This window comes from Nyctereutes procyonoides, unplaced genomic scaffold (genome assembly GCF_905146905.1).
Source record: "Nyctereutes procyonoides isolate TBG_1078 unplaced genomic scaffold, NYPRO_anot_genome, whole genome shotgun sequence".
Classification (NCBI taxonomy): domain Eukaryota; kingdom Metazoa; phylum Chordata; class Mammalia; order Carnivora; family Canidae; genus Nyctereutes; species Nyctereutes procyonoides.
The window spans coordinates 28,645,798-28,666,273 of record NW_026575139.1 but is presented as its reverse complement, the minus strand read 5'-3'; the positions used below and the strand labels follow the sequence as shown (position 1 = coordinate 28,666,273).

The window sequence follows — 20,476 nt, the reverse complement described above, 5'->3', positions numbered from 1 at the left end:
CCTGTCTCATGAGATGGTCATATTTGCCTTTCCTAGAAGTCCCTCAGATTCTTAATGACATCCAAACCATAGGGTAAGTTCATGGAACCCTGCTGACATTTTCCTAGGCACTATCACACCAGAAGAGGAAGCCCCCTGGTTAGTGTTGAGGAGCAGCAGGTCTTAGGCTCCTTGTGCTTTATATAAACCATTTTTTAAATGACAACAAAAACAATAACCATATCTATTCATCAAGCACCTACCCTACGGCCAGCATTGCAGTAAGCACTTTTATGGCTGCTATTTAATACCGAAGCACCCCACAATAAGACAGATATTATTATCTGTGTGAGAAATGAGGGGACTTGGGCTCAAAGATTAATAACCAACCCAAAGTCCACTAGATGAGCAAGTAGCACAGCGGGGCTATGAAATTTGGTCTGTCAAGTGCCAAAATCTGCTTTCCAACCTCAAGGGATGAAAGGGAAGGTGGGAGAGTAGAGTAGGAATCTGGAGCCCTTATGTCAAGAACCTTAGGGTCCCAGAAATCTCTACCGCCTTTGGAAAACTTTCCTTGACAATGCCGCCTTCCTCTAGCTTCAAAATGACTCCGTTAGTCTTCTGTGTTCCTGTAGCACTCTGACTGCCACTGAAGCACTTTTACATTGACCTGGGCTTATCTGTGTATGTGTCCATCTTCCGCACTTTTATGGAAATTCCCAGAAGAATCTCAACTCAATATTGAGAAGCTTTATTTTTACTTTTATTTTTATTTTAGGACAAGTGGTCACACTCAGTGAAACTCTATTGATAGGGCTATGAGGTTGGACCTGACCTCTGATATCCTCTCTGCCTCTAAAATTCTATGGCTCAAAAGCTCACTGATTCTATGATTCTAAGGCTTACCAGACTCTGTGGAGGCTCAAGGATTTTTGCTCTCTGCAAGTCTGTGACAGATCTGGGGAGTCACAAACAATGAGAGTGGGCCAGATAGGAAGAGGAGAAGCTCTGCCCACTTAAGTTCTGCTCCTCCCACTGCTAGAACTACAACTGCCTCTAAGTAACCCCCCAAGCCAGAGGCAGGAATGAAACTAGGATTACATGCTGGAGAGCACTGTGCATTAGAATAACTTTGGAGTTTTAAAAAAATACAGACACCTAAATCCTGCTCCAGACCTAAGTTTTGGACTCTCTGGGAGTGGAGTCCAGATATCTACATTTCTTAAAAGTTCCTTACCTGGTTTTGAGGTACAGCCAAGGTTGAAAATCCTAGAAGAGAAGAGAAGGGATGCAGCCTGACTATGATACTTGCATCTCAGCAATTCTAATCATTAAAGACTTTCTTTGGCTAGGAGAAGAAGTCTTAGTGTATGGTGAGCTGACTCACAATGGGCATCAAAAAGTCTTTCTATGTTCTGGACAAATATCCCACACTCCTGGACTTTTGCTTTCAAACCTTGCCAAGGATATGCCGACTCATACAAGTAGATTTTTCCCTTTGTCTCTCCCTAAACCTGCTGTCTGCTTGGTTTACACTTTTACTAAGGAAATTTAAAAGATCCAGAGTTACCTTATCTTCATAGGAAAATGATGCTACTCATCCATTTCAGCAGAACAGGTTTCTAATTATTTTCCCTTCTAGTGATGAGAGCTTCAGTTGATTTGTCCACACTTTTCCTCCTTATCTCTTAGTCTGCTCATTCATTCATGCACGCATGCATTCGAATGAAACCCAGTCTATGTGTCACAGGTTGACTGCCACCCAGAATTAAGGTGAGGAAGTTACTCTGATTTGTACCCACTCCATTTTTTTTTTTGCACACGTAAAAATAAAATAAAATAAAAGTTCCTAGAGGGTAGGAATTTTTATCAGTTTGGTATTTCTGTATCCCCAGTGCCTATCTCAGTGCCTGGCATATAGTAGTTACTCAGTATGTATTTACTGAATGAATAGATACATTGAAAAAATGGCAAAAAAAAGAAGGCATAATATCCAGTGAGTTCTCCCACGCTTGGCAGTGTTCAAATGGAGCAACCCATCTGTCAGGGATGCTGTGAGCAAGGTTTTTCCAAGTTTGAGTAGTATGAACAAAAAATAATCCCCTTTGAGGAGTACCCACTTCACTGGGGAACAGTGACAGAAAATCAAATAGTCACAACAAAACAAGTACTAGACATGGAAGTATGTGCAAGTTGCCAAGAGAGCACAGAGGAAGGAAGGCCTAATGCTGTCTGCAATCGTCAGGGCCGGTTTCATGAACCAAGCCACTATAGATGTAGGATTTGAAGAATGAACAAGAGTTCACTGGGTGGGAGCCAATGCATCTCAAATAAATAACAGAAAGCCCATGCTAATGAGCATGGCAGCCTGAACGAGCAGTGTGTGCTCAAAGAAGGGGGAGCGGTGTGGCGGAAGGACAGGGCACTCGACAGAAGCTGCAGAGGTAAGTGAGAAATAGCTCATAAAAGGCCTCATACACCCAGCCAACGACTTAGAGCATCATTCTGGGGGCAGCCAGGAGACAGTGAAAGTGTGAATCATGAGAGGGACAAGACTGACATTTTTCCTTTGGATAGGAGACCTAGTGTGATGGCAACAGGGAAACCAGGTGGGTGAACCAGAACAAGGCAAGACCAGAGCAGGAAGACTAGTCCAGAGGCTCTCCCAGCATCTGAGTGTGATGGAACTGGAATCTGAACAGATAGATGCAGCGACAGTGGGCCAGCGGTGGAAGGTGCGGATTTGTGAGCTCTTTCAGAAGTAGAATTAATAGGTTTTGGAGACCAACCCAAAACAGCGGAGGATGGTGAAAGAAGAATGAAGAGGCACAGCAATGACCAAACCACATCAGGCACGTTGGTTCTCCTGCTGGCTCTGCAAAGGTCCTCCTGCGTCAGGGATCTCCAGACCCAATGCCATGAAAGCCCAAGGAATCAACATAAAACCTGCTGAACTTAGATACATGTGTTGCTTTAGGGACATCCTGTAGTCAATGGGGCCAGCAAGGGTTCTGGGCTCTCCAGGAAGAGAGCAGGAAAACCCTGGAATTCCACCAAAGCACTGCATCTGGAGATGCAGCGATGAAGCAGGTCTGGTCCCTGCCATGGACCAGTGCATCGAGAAGCACACCAGATCTGAATCTAGACGAGAGCAAAGGGTTTGGGGATTTCTATGCCCTGGCTGAGAGCATCACAGAAGTAGTGGAGTTGATTTCTCGCGTCTATCCCAAAGGAGCTTATGCAGCGTCACAGAGGAAAAATGAACTCATGGACATATTGCCTCTCTGAAATACTGCTAGCTAAGATGATTCAAAGTATTTTTATTTTTACTTATTTGAGAGAGAGAGAGAGCACAAGCAAGGGAGGGGCGCAGACCCCCCGCTGAGCAGGGAGCCCAATGTGGGGCTCTACCCAGGATCCTGGGATCATGAATAGGGCCAAAGGCAGCCGCTTAACCAAGTGAGCCACCCAGACTCTCAAATTAAGTCTTTTTAAAAGATCCAAAATATTGTGAGGAACTCATGCCCTAGAGTGACTACAAGAAAGCCAGATTCTGCTCATTGATTCGCGAAAGAAGCATTTGTCGAGCATTTACTAGGTGCCTACGATTATAAGTTTCACTTCTGCCCGGATGTGTTCTCAAATGTATTGAGTGGCAATTGGGTGTCACAGTGTGTTCTAGCTACTGGAGATTTCAATATGCTCTCTCTCTTGCCTGGGATCCTGCAATAGTTGCCAATCTTGCCCCTTCTCTTATAGTCTACTTTCCACAAGACAGCCAAAAATGTCTTTAAAAAAAAAAAAATCTAAATCAGACCCTGTCATCCTTGGCAACCTCCTCTTCCTGCAGAACTCCTCACCCCCTTACTGACTTCAGCTTCTAACTACTGCCCTGCACTCCCACCACTCTGTTTCGCCCCTGCCTAACTCCACTCTAGCTAAGGTGGTGCTCTCTAAAGTTCCTAGAACACACCAAGCACGCACCTGCCCTAGGACCTTTGCATTTACTCTTCTCTTGGCTTGGAACACCCTTACCCTAAAGATCCCCATAGGTCACTTTCTCATTTCAATCAGGTCTCAGATGCCAGCTTCTCCGAGGCTTGCCCCCTCATCTTACCTGAACGTGATCCCAGCCCTCCCCGTCAGCACTCTCTGGCACACTGCTGTTCGTTTTCTTTAGAGTACACATCACTTGCTGAAGTTTTCGTTGTTTCTGATTGTCTGTTTACTGGTTTATCATAGACCATAAACCCCGTGGTAGCTGGAACCTTGTCCTTCCGGTTCACCTTCTTGATCATAGTATTCTCAGGGCCTCGACAAGTGCCTGGCAGGGTGAGTGTCATATTTGTTGAGTGGATCCATGCTGCCTCTACAGGATTAAGTGATATGGGACAGAGGTACCAGTGAGGGGGACTACCAACTTCCTGGGAAGCCGGCTGGTAGAGAGGTAAATGGTTAAAGCCATTGACCTCAGAGAGCGGTCTGTTTCCTCCCTGCAGAAGAACAAGAGCACGCAGTGTTTAGACAGCAGTCCCAACGTTGCTTCTAACATGATTCCTTCTCCGTGCCACGGCCCCCTCATTGGCACTCTACCCACAGTGTGTGACATAATAATTAGCAACATTTAGAGTGCATCATTCATTCAACAAATCTTAAGCAATGCTATGTGTCAATAGTCTACAAAGCCTCCCTCCTCACTCACCTGGACTCATGTAATCCTTTTGTGAGGATGTTCATACAGATGAAACCATGTGGCTCACTCAGTTAAATGCCAAGAATCTCTCTGCCAATTGATAATGGAGCCAGAACCAAACCTTAGTTCTAGGGCTGCCAGAGGTCTCCTTCCACCAAGCCTAAAGGACTATCATTTCAGAAATGAGCAAGAGAAAACGCCCCCTGTCAGGTCTGGGTCAAGGGAATGAGGAGCCCAGGGAGCCCTGAGGGGGTATTGCTCCTGCCCCTCTCTGTTTCCCAGAGAAAGCCACCTGGGCCTTATCTTTCAGGTCACCCACAGAGAGGGCTGCCATCCCCCTGCCCTGTTACCTGCCCATCAAGAGAAAGCTGGTGATTAGCTGCCTTTATGTACCTTTGCCTCGGCTCCTTCTCCAGGAGCCTGATTTATTTTAATGCCATTTAATTTCTCTTAATTTTCCAATGTTGAAATGTGGAATTAAATCATATCATTGCCTGAATAGAGAACAAAGGGGCTCTGGCAAGCAGTCAAAGTCATCTCTCTGAGCTATGACTGGGGGATTCTCTTGTATAATCAGCAATAGGACACCCTGGGCCCTCCTTCAACAAGAGGGTGCCAGGGGCAGACTCAGGACTGGGGGCAGCTGTGCACTCTCCTCACTCCTCTAAGGATTCCCCTAGAGGATGACTCCCCCATTAGGTCTTCCTGAGGGGCTCAACATGATTCTTCCAGTCTCACAGGGGAGAGAAAATACTTGTGTGGCAGGAGGTGGGCACAGCCTCTGGAAAGCTGCTGAGCAAAGTAGTCCCCCGTAGATTCTCAACAGAATCTACATGGCTCTAAATAAGGGGAGCAGTGCGAGGGCTGAGACTAGACTGGCTGAAGCACGTAGGGTCTAGAGCAGTACCAGTCATTCTGTGAATGCCCTGGAGTGTTGTAGTGGGAGGTGACTCCAAGCAGGAGTGCCAACCCAGGGCCACCAGAGCACTCCACCAGCTCAGGGTACTGTGTAGGCCACGCATCCAGAGAGTTGAGTTGGCTGGCCATGCTGATCTCTAGAAACCCCATGTGATAAGACACACTGGAGGCTTCAACTTGTAACTAGAAGGTTCTGAAACAAAAGATACTGTCAGAACTAAAAGTATTCTCAGTAGGAGGCGATCTATAGGGTGTGGAACAAGCCTCACAGGATATAGAATTGTCAGGCCAAGGGGGTAGCTTAAAAGTCAACACATCCAACGTAACCCTTTCTGATGGATAAGGGATTGAAGGCCCACAGAGCGGAGTGGGTCTTGCCTGCAGTCGTCAGATAAGAACTAACACCTAAACTTCTACAGTTCAATGCTTCTTCTGTTACACCACATTGCCTGCTCCTAGTTTGGTTTTTGACTCCACCACTGGCCTCTTTAATGATAAATGGTGCAGATCCCCTTTCTTGACCTTGTTTCACCGACCTCAAAAATGAGGAAGGTTATTCATTTATTCACTCCTTCATTTTTCACTGAACACCCACTGTGTCTCAAGTATCACGTGACAGAGACTGGGAGAGAGAAAGCACTTGGTCCCAGAAGGGTGGCAAGACCATGTGCAAAAACAAAGCAACAGGGCAGCCCGGGGGGGGGGGGGGGGGGGGGGGGCTCAGCGGTTTAGCGCCACCTTCAGCACTGGGCATGATCCTGGGGTCCCGGGATCGAGTCCCACATCAGGCTCCCTGCATGGAGCATGCTTCTCCCTCTGCCTGTGTCTCTGCCTCTCTCTCTCTCTCTCTCTCTCTCTCTCTCTCTCTCTCTCTCTCTCTCTGTATCTCTCATTAATAAATAAATAAAGTCTTTTAAAAAAAAAAAAGCAACACACCTCCATTTCAGTAAGTCTAAGGGCCTCACGAAAAACAGAGACCATGTTATCAAAATTCAGAGGAAGGGGTGGCTCTCCATTGAAGCTCCCCTGAGGAAGAAGCACTTGAATTGAACACCGAGGGGCGGGTAGGCTTCTCAGTGAAAGGTAAACTGTGAACAAAGGCACAGAAGAGGAAAGGACAAGTTTATGGAGGTGCCTACACAGGACCCATAAGATGTGAACCTTGGCTCAGGCCACGGAGGGCTCTGAGTGCAGGCAGGGGGACAGCTGCCAAACATGGGAGGCCCTGCAAGGTTTCTGTGAAGGAAAATGACAGGCCCAGAAGGGTGTTTTAGCGGGGGGGGGGATCTTGTACCCATCTTAACATGAATTGAAGGACCAAGAGGTTGAAGCCGGGAAGACATTAGAAAGCTAATTTATTCAGGATGACAATAATAGCAACTACTTGATAGGGTGATGGTAAAGACTGAATGAGAAAATCAATGAAAAGCACTTTGCAACAGGGTAGCTAACAGGTGGTAAAGGCACAAATGTTGGCTGCTGTTAACAACAACTATTACTGTTATCATGCCAATTTTTTAAGAGGTGATCAAATGCACTCAGGTGCTGGTGGGAGGAATAGAGAAGGTGGGGGTGGACTTAATCGACAGCAGCAATATTCAGGGATGAAGTAGAGGAGTCAAAGATAAACTCGGGGATTTTTGCCCAAGTGACCAGAAGTTGACTGGAACCATCCACAGAAAGTGAGAAGTCAAGAGAAGTAGCTCCTAAGGACAAAGGCGATGTCAGTTTAGTAGAAACTCAACTTGAGGAGCTGAGGGGACATCTTGTCGGAGATATTGTGTGAGTGGCTGGAAACAAGACACGGGGCTTGGAGAGCTACAGTGTCAGAGGAGTAGCAGGCAAAGCACAAACCACGAGGCAGTGCGCCAAGGGGCAGTGGAGAAGGGGTCAGCAGGAGGGAGGAAAGACTCCTGGAGAGGAGGTAGAAGGGGGGGGACCACGTGGAGAGCTGTGGGTCCCGGAGAGCCAAGAGGGGGAAAGTTTCTGGAGCTAACAGTCAATCTTCTCTGGCAGGGGGCAGGGGGGCAGGGGAGGGATCAGAAACCAGATATTACATTCAGGGAGATGAGATGTCCTTGGTGGGTGACAGTTGGGCGGAAGGTAGAGAAACGTGGGAAAGCTTGGGGCTAAACGAATGCATGAGTGGTGGCAAAACGGAGACAGATGTTTACTCTAGAAGCTCAAGAGTTTGGTGAAAGCTGCATGGAAAGGGAGCGTGAACGCGTAGGAGTTAGACAGAGGATGTCCTTTTTAGGCTGGGGCCTGCTGAGCCTGCTTACAGTTGGGGGCGGGGATCCAGTGCTGGAGGGGAAAGCATGAAAGGCTGGATGATGATGACCACAGAGCCGGGGTTGCCCCTGGGCTCTGTGCCCAAGGGGAACAGAGATCTTTTTTACTCTGAGACCAGTGCCAGGAGAGGAGGAGGAACAAAGTGGGGGAAGATCAGGGTGCATGGTGTTTGGCTTCATTCTCTAGGGGGAGCATTACCCTGCATTACCCTGAGGTCCTCTCCTCGCAAGCAATGAGGAAATTACCACGGGGAAGCCAGGGCAGGATTATAGTTTCCAGTCCCACTTCCAGATTCAGGCCCCACATGACCCAGCCCTCCTGCCATACAACCAGGAAAGCATTATTTGTCATTCCAAGTATCAAAGCAGAAAATTTCATCCAGGATGAAATAGAACTGTTGCCTCAGTAGACGTGACTCTGTGTAGCATATCCAAATATGCTTGATTCTGGAATTAGCCTTTATTCACTCTCCACATTATCAAAAACTACACATATGCATATACAAACACATGTGATTCTTCCTGTCTAAATGTCTTGCTCAATAATCGCTATGGATCCAAACATGGATCTAAATCTATTCTTATCCATCCGGGCTCCTTCTTGAGACCTTTCCCAGTCTTTGGAGTCTCAGATCTTTGGGGGTTTACCTTGCTCTGCAGCTCAGTAGGCCAGGAAGTGTGTCTTACACCTACCTGCTGGAGCCATTTTTTCTTTTCCCTTTTAGAGAGGTACCCTGTCTAGCACTGGGTTTAGAGTGCCCATTCAAAACACAGACAACCAAACTCAAGCCAATCTCATTAAAGAAAATGGTGGAACATCTTCCTAAAAGAACAGCTCTGGTATCTACACTAAAACTGAAAGAGGAACCCACCCTCTTAGGCCACCCAGAGGATGCACTGGGCTTCACGGCCTCCCGACTCCTCACCTCCATCTCTCTCCCTATATTCCAGTCTCAACATACCTTCTCAAATGCTAATCTGACTGTGCATTTCCTAAACCCCCAGTGGAAACAGTGAAAATCCTTGGCATGGAGTACCAGCCCTTGTAGGTTTGGCCCCTAGAGTCCTCTAGACTTCTTCCCTTGAACTGTACCCTCTGTCTTCAATCATTTGGAAGAGCCTTTATCCACGTTATGTTTGCATGTGGATCCCTTCTGTCCCAACCCTTTCTCCCCACTCCCCTTCCTCACTTCCACCAAAGCCAACCCCTACTCATCCTTTCTTGGTAGGATTAGCTGTCCCTAGAAGTCCTCTTGAAGCAAGCCCCTATGGAGAGGTGATCTCTCTATATGCTTCCACTGTACCGGGGATTTACCCTCCACTGAAAGGAATCACTAGTTGATTGTCCCTGCTGGAATGCATGTATGTTTGAGGAAAAGGACCATTCTATTTTATTTGCCTCTATACCCAGCAAATGCCTGGCACAGTAGGCTGTTGTGGAATATTATTGAATAAATAGCTGACTGAGCCTCACCCGATATTTGACCCTCTAATGCAAAACAACCAGGCTGAGTGAAAAGGAGGTTACCCTCTCTTCTTACCCAATCATGGTAGCTTAAAGAGAAGCCAAGATTCGGGACATGTTCCCCCAAATCCAGATTGTGAGCAGTGACTGGACCACTCAGGCCAAGGAACAATGCCCCCAGTCACTACCCATGGACAATCCCAGCAACCATGCCCAGAGACTATACAAGGTGCCACCTGGCACAGGAACGGGGCAGGGATGGGGCAAGAGCACACTCCCTCAGCCTCAGCATTCCAGATCAGGAAGGAGCTGAAAGGAAGGAAATGGTTTTTACAGGGTCAGTTTGATAACTCCGTTCTTTCTTCTCTGACTGGAAGGCAGAGGTTCTGGCCCAGTCAGAGAAGGTATGGAAGGCTTCCTTGAGGAAGTAACCAATGACCTAAGAGCTGGAAGGAGAACAGGACTACATTTGACAAGAATGGAGTTGGAGTTCAGAGGTGTTGGAAGAACAAGAAAGCATTCCAAGTACAGAAAACTGCATGAATAGCCTTTCCGTCTCCATGAAGTTCAAGAACGATTTCAAGTTCAGATCTGTAGGCCCCATCTGCTTCTTCTCAATCCAACATCCATATTTTATTTTAGAAGAAAGGTTAGGGAGTGGACATGTGTGTGGGGACTGCGTAAAGGAATCATAGATGGCAATGAGGAGCTGGGGTGATCAGCACCCTAAGCTCTGGATCAACCAACCCCCCCTCCCGTGAGGGACCGCAAGGCATGAAAAGGCAGGTTCCTCTCAAACTTGCCAGCCGGTTAAACAGAAGAAGCCAGCAGGAGGCCGGCGCCCCTATGGAGTGCTCCAATCCCCTATTTCAGGAAGAGCATGGCGCAGCAGCTATATTTGAAAATCGAGGTAAACAAGAGCTCAGCTCAAGTGGATGGGGCACAACAGCTGTGGAAGATTAATCACAGGCGGCTGCAAGTCACCAGGTCGCCAGAGGCCCGGAGGCTTCCCTTTCGGTGCCCCACCAGTAGGCCGGCTGCGTGCCCATCACGTACCCACAAGTCCCTCCGCTCGGGGTGTTTCTTGACCACCGGGGAGCCCAGGGCTTCGCAGCCTGCCTTTCTGAGAACCTGCCCCAATTTCAACCCTCTGCCCAGGAGACTGAACCAGCAAACGTTTAGGGTTTTTTAGTCTCCAGAAAAGATAAGTGAGGGAGAGAGAGAGAGAGAGAGGGAGAGAGGGAGGGAGGGAGGGAGGGAGGGAAGGAGGGAGAGAGAGGCGGGCAGCAAGCGGGTAAATTTATGGCACTGCATTAAAGACATTTGTTCTATTTAACCACCCCCCTCCACTCCCTCCACGGTTAAAAATAAAACTCAATGAATAAAGACGAAAAACCGCTTCCTCCCCCCCCCACCCCCCGGAGCAAATCGCTTTCTTCATCTTCCCCAGGGGCTCGGGTCCTGGGGGCAGGTCAGGCAGGGTCTGCAGAGCAGCGCTAAGCCTCCGAGTGGGGGCCTGTGTGCGTCCGTGAGTGTGTGTGCGTGTGTGTGCTGGGGAGGGTGGCGGGGATGGGTTAGTTATGCACCTCGCGTCTCCCCACCCGGCCGAGGCCCGCCCGGACCCCCGCGGTCCGGAGGGCGCGGGCCCCGAGAACCCCTCCCTCTCCCCGCCCCCTGGGCCACGGCGGGCCGGTGCGCCTGGGCTGCAGCTCCCGACCCGCCGCGCCGGAGTCCCGGGCTTGGGCGCGCGCGCGCGTGTGTGTGTGTGTGCGTGTGTGTGTGTGTGCGTGTGTGTGTGTGTGTGCGTGTGTGTGTGTGTGCGTGTGTGTGTGTGCGTGTGCGTGTGCGCGGGCGGGCGCGCGCCGCGGGGTAACGCGCTCGGCTCCGAGCCCCCGACCCCCGCGGGCACTCGCAGCCCCGGGAGCACGGCCCGCACCCAGGCCCCGTGCCGCCCGCCCGCGCCGCAGCGTCAGCCTCCCGGGGGCGCACCCGCCGCCCGAGCGCACACACACGCCCGGCGCCTGGGTCTGCGCCCCCCCGCCGCCGATCCCCCCAGACACTCTGCCACAATGCCCCCGCCAGCTCCGCAGACAAAACGTCCACTTTCCGAGGCACCCTCCCCCACCTCCTGGGGCACTAAACCCACGGGAAGGCAGCTTGTGTGAATGATCTTGAGAAATAACTTAACTGACACCAGCATTCGCCAGCGGGAACCCTCCGGGGGGCGTCCCAAGCCCCCAGCCCCGGCCGCCCGCTGCGGGGGAGGGGCAGGAGGCTCACCCCATTACTCACCGTTTCCTCCCGGTCTCCCGAGCGGAGTGGCCAAGTCGGGGGGGGGGGAGGTGCGCGACGCCCCGCCGCCCGGCTGCTCAGCGGCCGCAGAGGCTCATCGCCCCCGCGGGCTGCCCGCCGGCCGCAGCCGCGTCCGGGGCATGTCAGTCGGCAGCCGCCGCCGCCCGCGGGGCTCCCGGGCTCGCAGCCTTCAGCGAGGGGGGCCCGGGGAGGACCGGGGAGAGCCCCCCCCGAGGACCCCCGCAGGAGCCCGGGCCGGAGCGGGGGCTCGGGACTGAGCCCGGGGAGGCCCGGAGTCCCGGGCACCGGCAGCGCGGGGGGTGGGGGATCCCTGCCGGGAGGGGCGGGCAGGCGGGCGGCCCGGCGCGCCCTGGCGGCTCGGAGGGACCCCGGCTCGCGGCCGCGTCGCCGGGGCTTTCCCGGGGCTGGGCGCGCGCTCCGGCTCTCCGCCCGGCACGCCGTCACCGCGGAGGGGACGCGCCGAGGGGCTGGTTTCTGGGCGAGCCGCGAGCTTTGCCCATTAAGCTGCAGCAAGAAGCCAAATCAAAAAGCCAATCTCCAAGCCTCCCAAGCGAACGTCACCCTATCAGCTGGGAGCCAGGGAGCCGCACCGAATGACAAGCCGCGCATATTCATCCTCGCGCGCCGAGGGGGGATTTTCAGATCGCGTCCCGAGCAGCCGCGGGAAGTGGACCTGCGCCTCGCGGCCCCGGGGCCCCGGGGGCCCACGCACCAGCCCGCCCGCCCTCGCCCGCGGCCACGCACCGGATCGCCGGCGCCCCGCGGCGCTCCCGACTCGGCGGCCGGTCCTGACCTGGATTGCGCGGAGCCCGGGGCTCCGGGCGGGCGGGCGGCGGGCGGGGAGGGCGGCCAGGCGGGCGGCGGGCGGGGAGGGCGGCCAGGCGGGCGCGCGGCACCGGCTTTCCCCTTGTCCTCAGGAGACGCCGCCTGCAATTCCGAAATTAAGTCTCCACCAACACATCTGTGGTTTTTAAATATAGCAGGGGACGATTACCCAGGCAGGGTCCACCCAGGCCTAAGGGAGGAGTTGAGGGGGATGGAGGTTGGCGGGGGAGGGAAAATAAAACTCCTTTTCCACCACCACCACCACCACCACCACCACCACCCCTCCTCTCTTTTTTTTCTTCTGTTCTTGGTGCAGAACTCAGCCTGTCATTTTCTCAACCCAAATCAAACAACAGCTTGCGAGAGACGCTTGGGTGAGTGCTGGTATGTTGGCTTTTGGGTTTTCAAGGCTAAAAATAAGAGGGGGGCTGCCTCCCAAATTGCTGCTTACTCTGGGCCCGGAGCCTGGAGGAGAGACGGTCTTTTGATGCAGCAGCAGAACTAGGGTTTGGGGCTTGGCTCAGACAAAGTGTACACACGTAGCCTGAAATCAGATGCCTGTAATTTCTTCTATATTTGTCAGGCGTGGTCCTGGAGGCATGAGGGGTGGGCAGGCCTCCCCTAAGAATGAGGTTTCATCTAGGGTATGGATGGCATTAGGCAGATCTAAAATAAGGACGGTGGCTGGCTGGCCCTTTGCAGAGGCAGCACTATGGATTCTGGGGCAGAATTTTAAGGCTGGGAGCTTGTTCCTCTCAGGCCTCTCTGCTGCCTGAGGCAAGTATGAGGGACCAGTGAGGAAGACTAATGCTAAGCAAGAATCAGCACCTCCTTAGGGCGGAGGCTCTTGCTAATGAATTTGATTCTATTATTTCATGTCATCCTCCTAAAGCTCCATGAGATTAAGTACAATTGCTAACTCTGTGTTTCTGCTGAGGAAGCGGAGCCCTGGAGAGGCTAACCATCCCAAGGCCACAAACAGCAGAACCAAGGATTAGGATAAGGTGGAGCCAACCTGAGTTTCACTGATAATCACAACTGTATGCGCAACTTGCAGGTTCCCTGAGGGACTGTTCTGGAAGAAGGTTTGGTGTGATGAGACAAGTGGGCATGGGAATTAGAAAGCGCCTGAGCCTGGGACGACGGGAGTTCTTTCCTGATCCCCTGACTTAGTGCTCCTTCAGCAAATCATGTGGTGGTTTCCATGCTGAGTTTGAGTCCTTGGATTTGCTCCTAACTGAGCTTTGTGATCTCAGACCCCTGAACCCTCATGGCCCTGGAGTTCAGTTAAGGTTAGGACCGAAACACTAACTCTGTAAGATTTCAATAACTTCCAAAGTTTGGGGATTTTCATGATATGTCATTGATGGCATTTTCCTTATATCTGTTTCCATGGAGATCCTCAAGCTCACTGGCCTACAGGCAAGACCCAGAGATGGCTCTGGGTGCATAAATTGGTATCGCTTTTAGAGAGGGCATTTTTTTTTAAGATTTTATTTATTTATTCATGAGAGACACACAGAGAGAGGCAGAGACACAGGCAGAGGGAGAAGCAGGCTCCATGCAGGGAGCCGGACATGGGACTCCATCCCAGGTCTCCAGGATCACATCCTGGGCTGAAGGCAGGCGCTAAACCGCTGAGCCACCTGGGCTGCCCTAGGCAGGGCACTTTTGAAAGGTATGTCAAATTCCTTAAAAAATATGAACCTCTTTTTTTGAAGATTTTATTTATTTATTCATGAGAGTCACACAGAGAGAGGCAGAGATACCGGCAGAGGGAGAAGCAGGCTCCCTATGGGGTGCTGGATGTGGCCCTCAATCCCAGGGCCCTGGGATCATGCACTGAGCTAAAGGCAGATGCTCAGCCACTGAGCCACCCAGGCGTCCCTATGACCTCTTTTGACTCAGTGATTTTACTGGTAGAAATTTATTCTACGGCAATAATTAAGAATGTGCTCAAATACTTAGTTACAAGAATATTCGTAGCAGTGTTTAGCGAAAAATTGGAAACATCTTAATTTTCAAACAGAATTGGTTGAGTAGATTGTGTTGTGTGACATAATGGTGTAGTCTACCATTATAAAAATGCTGGTGCAGCATTCCATGTATTGACATGGAAAGGTTTCCATGATATGTTATTGAGAGAGAAGAAAAAACAGAATATAGAATGTGACACTGTGTGTGTGTGTCTGTGTGTGTGTGTGTGTCCCCTAGCAGCATAAAAACACTAGAATGGTAATGGTGGTTATCTTTGAGTGGTGGGATTCCTAGTGACTTGTTTTTCTATTGAAATCAACTTTATTCAGGCATGATTTACATAAAATAAAATTCACCTGTTTTAAGTGTACAGGTTGATGGGTGTCTTTTTCAAAAGTTTTATTTATTTATTTCACAGAGTGAGAGTGAGCATGAGTGGGATAGGGAGTGGAGCAGAGAGAGAAACAGAAGCAGGGGATCCCAGGACCCCAGGATCATGACCTGAGCTGAAGGCAGATGCTTAACCCACTGAGTCACTCAGGCGCCCCAGGTTAATGGATTTTGACAACAGTCCACACAAGTATAACAACCACAATCAAGATACAGAACAGTTACATCTCCCCCCACCCGCAAAGGTTCCTAGCCCCTTTGCGGTTATCCTCCCCTCAAGCAATCATCGATCTGCTTTCTGTCACTGTAGATTAGTTTTGCTTTTTCTAGAATTTTCTTCTTTGTGTCTATTTATAGCTCTCGCTCTTTCTTCAAGGAACATTACCCATTCACTAAAACAACAACAGTGACGACACACACAGAATTGGTCTTGTCCTTTCCTGGAAGTACCAAAAAACCGACAGGAGCGTCATCTTCTTTTTACACGCAGCAGGGTGTGGCTGGGCAGGAAGGTGGGAGGTGAGGGTAGTAGATCGACACCCAGCCATTGCTATAGGCACAGTGACTCTCGGGGGTTATCTGACTGCCAGGTAGACTGAGATATCGAACGCCAGTTCTGCATTCTGAGCCTCTGCATCCTCACCAGTAGCATGGGAGAAAAAATAATAGCAACGGTAATATCCACTCATGCGGTTGGTGTGTGGATTCAGGGAGATGACAGTTTCTGACATTGAGTAATCCCCAAATGTGTGTTAATTCGCTCTTGCTCCCCCTTACCCTGCTTACCCTCATCTGTAAGCTCTACAACCAACTTTCTCCTCTCAACACTGGATGGAGTCCCACTCTTTTCCCCTCTCTACTACATGCATCCAGGGTTAAAACAAAACAAAACACCAGTAATTCTGATGACAATCTGCCTTCAGTTTCTGCCATCGTATATTCCCTAATTTCTGGTTGTGATAGGACTCAAGGAGATGTTCACAGGAGAGCCAGCAAGGAGCCTCTTTCTTGTCAGCAGCAGGAGCAAGAGCCACAGGCTTCATTTTCAAGTCTGGGGCCCCAAGAAACCAGGAGGGATTCAGCCCAATTACTGAGCTCACACCACAAGGACCGGTTGGAGTCTGTTACAGGCTTATTTGTGACCCCCTGCCCCCAAATATGTAGGTTGAACTGGTAACCTCCTTGTGCTTCAGAATGTGAGGGCAACGGGATAATGAAGTTAAATGAGGTCATTCGGGTGGGCCCTAGTTGGATGACTGGTGTTCTTCTAAGAAAAGGACGAGGACACAGATAGGCAGTGGGGAGATCACGTAGAGACACAGCAAGGAGGCCGTCATCTGCAAGCCGAGGAGAGAGGCTTCAGAAGAAATCCAATCTTCTGCCACCTTGATCTAGGACTTGCAGCCTCCAGCCTGTGAGAAAATAGATCTCCGTTGTTTGAGCCACCCAGTCTGTAGTGTTTTGTTATGGCAGCCAGAGCAGACTAATACAGAATCAAGTATTCTGGTGGATTCTATGAGGGTTTGCTATATTCCAACTTCAAGGAGCTGATTCAGGTTATTTGGAACCTTGAAACAACCTGGATTTTGGAATTTAACAAAAAGGGAGGAAGCCAGCTTTTCCTGAATGCCTGCTGTGACACTGTGCTGTGCACCTTTGTGTGTGTTATTTCACTCAGGAAGTTATTTGTGGAACACCTTCTCTATGCCAGATGCTATTCTAAGTGCTGGGGATACAGCTATGGACAATGAAGGTAAAATCCCTGCCCTCATAGAGCCTACATCCTAAAGGAAAGAGACGGATGATAAAAATGAATGAACAAAATACATGGGCTGTAGAGAAAAAAAAAAAAAAAGCAAAGGAGAAGGATAAGGAACTGCTGCGGGAAGTGGGGGGATCGTTAGGCTTTTTAATTGAAGAGAGTTGGGGAATTTGTCCTGGAACCTCTATTGATGAAGAGACAGTTGAGTGAGAACTCAAAGGAGGAAGGGGAAGGTGCCACACTGATGCTTGAGGGAGGAAGTTTCCAGAACCAGCAAACTCCAAGACTCCTAAGTAGGAGTTTGTCAGACCTGTTCAGGAAAAATTATGTTAGCTAGCTCTCACCTCCACATCGGGAGGTGCATAGCAGCCCTTTCTAGAGAAGAAGAACGCTCAAAGGGCAGAAATCACTCCCATGAGGTCACCCAGACAAGAGCAGGTAATGCCCTTCTTTCTCCAGAGTGTAGCAGCACAATGGGGCAGACGAGGTGAGCATTGAGAACCCTCCATGTGGCTACTCTATTATGCCCCATTATTTACCATTGCGCCCCAGGGCCCACGGGTTGGTGCCTCTCCAGACATGGGGCCCCAGGCACTTCACAAGGAGCAGCCCTGCCTCCCCTTTGCTGCCTTCAGCTCTGCTTGTCACAGACACCGTTATGCCCAGGTGCCAGCCTTCCACGGCACTGGGACTATAAAATCTGATAGCAGTTGAGGAGAGGCAGAAGCAGACAATCAAGTTGAAGCTTAAAGTATGCTCTGGAGGAGCTTTGTGGGAGAGAAAAGTTTCCCAAGGAATGTTTGATAATAGTGTAGTTTAGTAAGACACAATTCCTCCCTGTGGGTTATATCATTCTTTTTGTCTTAGGATTGATATATTTATTCTGGAGGGAGAGAGAGAGAGAGAATCTCAAGCTAACTCTGAGCTGAGCACGGAGCCTGATGCAGGGCTCGATCCCAGGACCCTGAAATCATGACTTGAGCCAAAACCAAGAGTCAGGTGCTCAACCAACTGAGCCACCCAAGTGCCCATATAATTCTTAACCTTCTTATAACTTATACTCCTAAAACTTTTCACTTAATTATGTTTCTATCTTTTCCTTTATTTAAACTGTCTATTGAAGTAGAACACACATATAGACAAGTACACAAGTCATAAGTATAAGCTCAAAGAATTTTCATAAAGTGTCTATATTTCATTGAAACATCACCCAGAACAATAAACATTACAGGTTTCCCAGGTACTCCTCACATGCTATGCCCAGTGACACTGCCTCCTTCTCTTCAAAGGTAGCTCTCTCCTGACTTCTGAAATGCTACATGAATTTTATGTGATTTTTGAACTTTGTATAAATGGAAGCATAAAATGTACTACTGCGTCTGCTCACAGTGTGTCTGTAAGGTTTATTCAAAGTGTGTGTAGCAGCAGGTTGTTGCTTTTCTTTGCCGTGTTTCCATTGGGTGAATATGCCACAATTTAATTTTTTACTCTCTGCATGATTGATGTCTGTGTTGTTTCCAGTTATATTTTTTTTTACTATTTTGAATAATGCTGCTATGAACATTTGCATGCATGTGTTTTGGTTCACGTATGTACTTGCTTCTCTTGAGTATGTATATACCTCGGAATAGACATGCTAGCTCGTGCAGCATGTGAATATGCAGCTTTAATTGATAATGTTAGTTTTCAGTTGGTTGTACCAATAGACACCTTCCCCTCCCCAGCATTGTTGCATCACATTGTTGGCAGTGCTTAGTATTCTCAGTCTATTTAATTTTAGCCATTCTGGCGAGTGTGTATTTAATTGTGGCTTTCATTTACATTATCCTAGTGACTATGAAGTGGGAGCTTTTTCATATATGTATTCGCCTTTGGATATCCTCATTTGTTAATCTTGTCTCATCAAGTCTGTTGCTTATTTTTCTAGAGGATTGTCTGTTTGTTTCTTATTGACCCATGAGAGTTCTTTACATATTCTAGATATGAGTCCTCTGTCATTACATGCATTGCAAATATCTCCTCTCAGTCTGTGTCTTGCCTTTTAATTCTCTTAATTGTATCTTTTGATGAGTAAAATCTTTTAGTTTTAACATAGCACATTTATCATTTGTTTTCTTTATCCTAAGTGCTCTGTGATCCTTTGTCTATCCAAGGCCATCAAGATATTTTTCTGTGTTATCTTCTAGAATTCTTATTGTTTGTATCTTTCAAATTTAGATATATAATTCTATATATTGAATTATAATATATAATATATAATAAAATTCTAGAAGGAATTTTATTTTTTAATGTTTTTATTTGAGTACAATTGACACACAATGTTACATTAGTTTCAGGGGTACAATATAGTGATTCAACTTCTGTATATGTTATGCTATGCTCCCCACAAGTATAGCTCCCATCTGTCACCATACATCCCTATCACAATATCATTGACTACATTCCCTATGCTGTGTCTTTTATTCCCATCTCTTATTCATTCCATAACTGGAAGCCTGGATCTCCCATTCTTCTTGACCTATTTTTGCCCATCCTCCCCCCACCCCCTGCCCTTCCCTCTAGCAACCATCAGCTTGTTCTCTGTATTTTTGGTCTGTAGAATTATCTTTTTTTATTTAATGCAAAGAAAGGGTGAAATTTCTTTTTTTTTCCCATATAGACATACAAATGACCCAGAACAATTTGTTGAAAAGAGATCATTTCACCTGCAGTGTCACCTTTTGATACAAACCAAGTATTTATGTACGTATGGGTCTGTTTATGGACTCTCTACTCTGTTTTATTGGTTTATTTTTCTATTCTTTTATTCATGTCATATGTTTTAATTGCCATAGCTTATAAGAAATCTTGATATTTAAGAGAGTGAGCGTTTTTGCTTTGTTCTTTTCATTAGTATCTTGGTTATTCTTGGCCCTTTCCAATTATATGTAAATTTTAGAATTGGGGCATCTGGGTAGCTCAGTCAGTTAAGCATCTGCCTTTGGTTCAGGTCATGGTCCCAGGGCTCTGGGATCAAGCCCCACATTGGACTCCCTGCTCAGCGGGGAGTCTGCTTCTCCCTCTTCCTCTGGTCCTCCTCCCTACTTGTGCTCTCTTTCTCTGTCTCAAATAAATCAATAAAATATTTTAATAAATAAATAAATTTTAGAATCGGTTCATCAGTTTTCACCAAAAATGCCTGCTGGTATATTAATTAAGATGGCACCAAATCAATAGATCAATTTAAAGAGAACTGACATCTTTATAATATTGAGTCTTTTGACCCATGAATATGGATTAACTATTTATTTAAGCCATCTTTAAATTCTCCCAGTAATGTTTTGAACTTTTCAATGTATAGGACTCTCATATATTTCTTTAGATTTATTCCTTGGTATTTAGGTTTTGTGATATCAAGTAAGTGGTATTGTTTTCTTTTTGTAATTAAAAATTATATTAAATTGTTTTTATGGAAGTAAAACATAACCGATTTTTGTGCACTTACTTTGTATACAGTGACAGTGGTAAAATGTGTAGTCCTCATAGTTATAGATTTTGCTTTTTTTATTCATTTTCCTTATATATAACCATGTTTACAAATTTCTTCCTTTCAAATCTTTCATTTTTACACTGGGTAGGATATCAAATACAATGGTAAATAGAAGTGGACATAGTGGGAATCTGTTTTTTTCTTTATCTTAACAGAAATGGTTTCAACATTTTCCCATTAAATATGAGGTTTGCTATATGTTCTTCATAGAAAATCTTTATGATATTAAAGAAGTTCCCTTTAGTTCCTAGTTTCTTAAAGTTTTTTGAAAAATCGTAAACTTGTGTTGACTGATATCAAATGCTTTCTTTACATCTATTGTGATGATTGTATG

At 47.9% G+C, this 20,476-nt stretch overlaps 1 protein-coding gene across 2 annotated transcripts in view; it reads right to left on the bottom strand.

Annotated features, from left to right (window-relative positions):
• Positions 1–11,963, bottom strand: part of SLC8A3 (solute carrier family 8 member A3) — a 142,008-nt gene extending 130,045 nt beyond the window's left edge. For both annotated transcript variants that reach the window (XM_055303562.1, XM_055303564.1), the window contains exon 1: positions 11,639–11,963. The gene's annotated coding sequence lies outside the window, so the exon portion shown is untranslated. The remainder of the gene's footprint in view (positions 1–11,638) is intronic.
• Between the last annotated feature and the right edge of the window lie 8,513 nt (positions 11,964–20,476).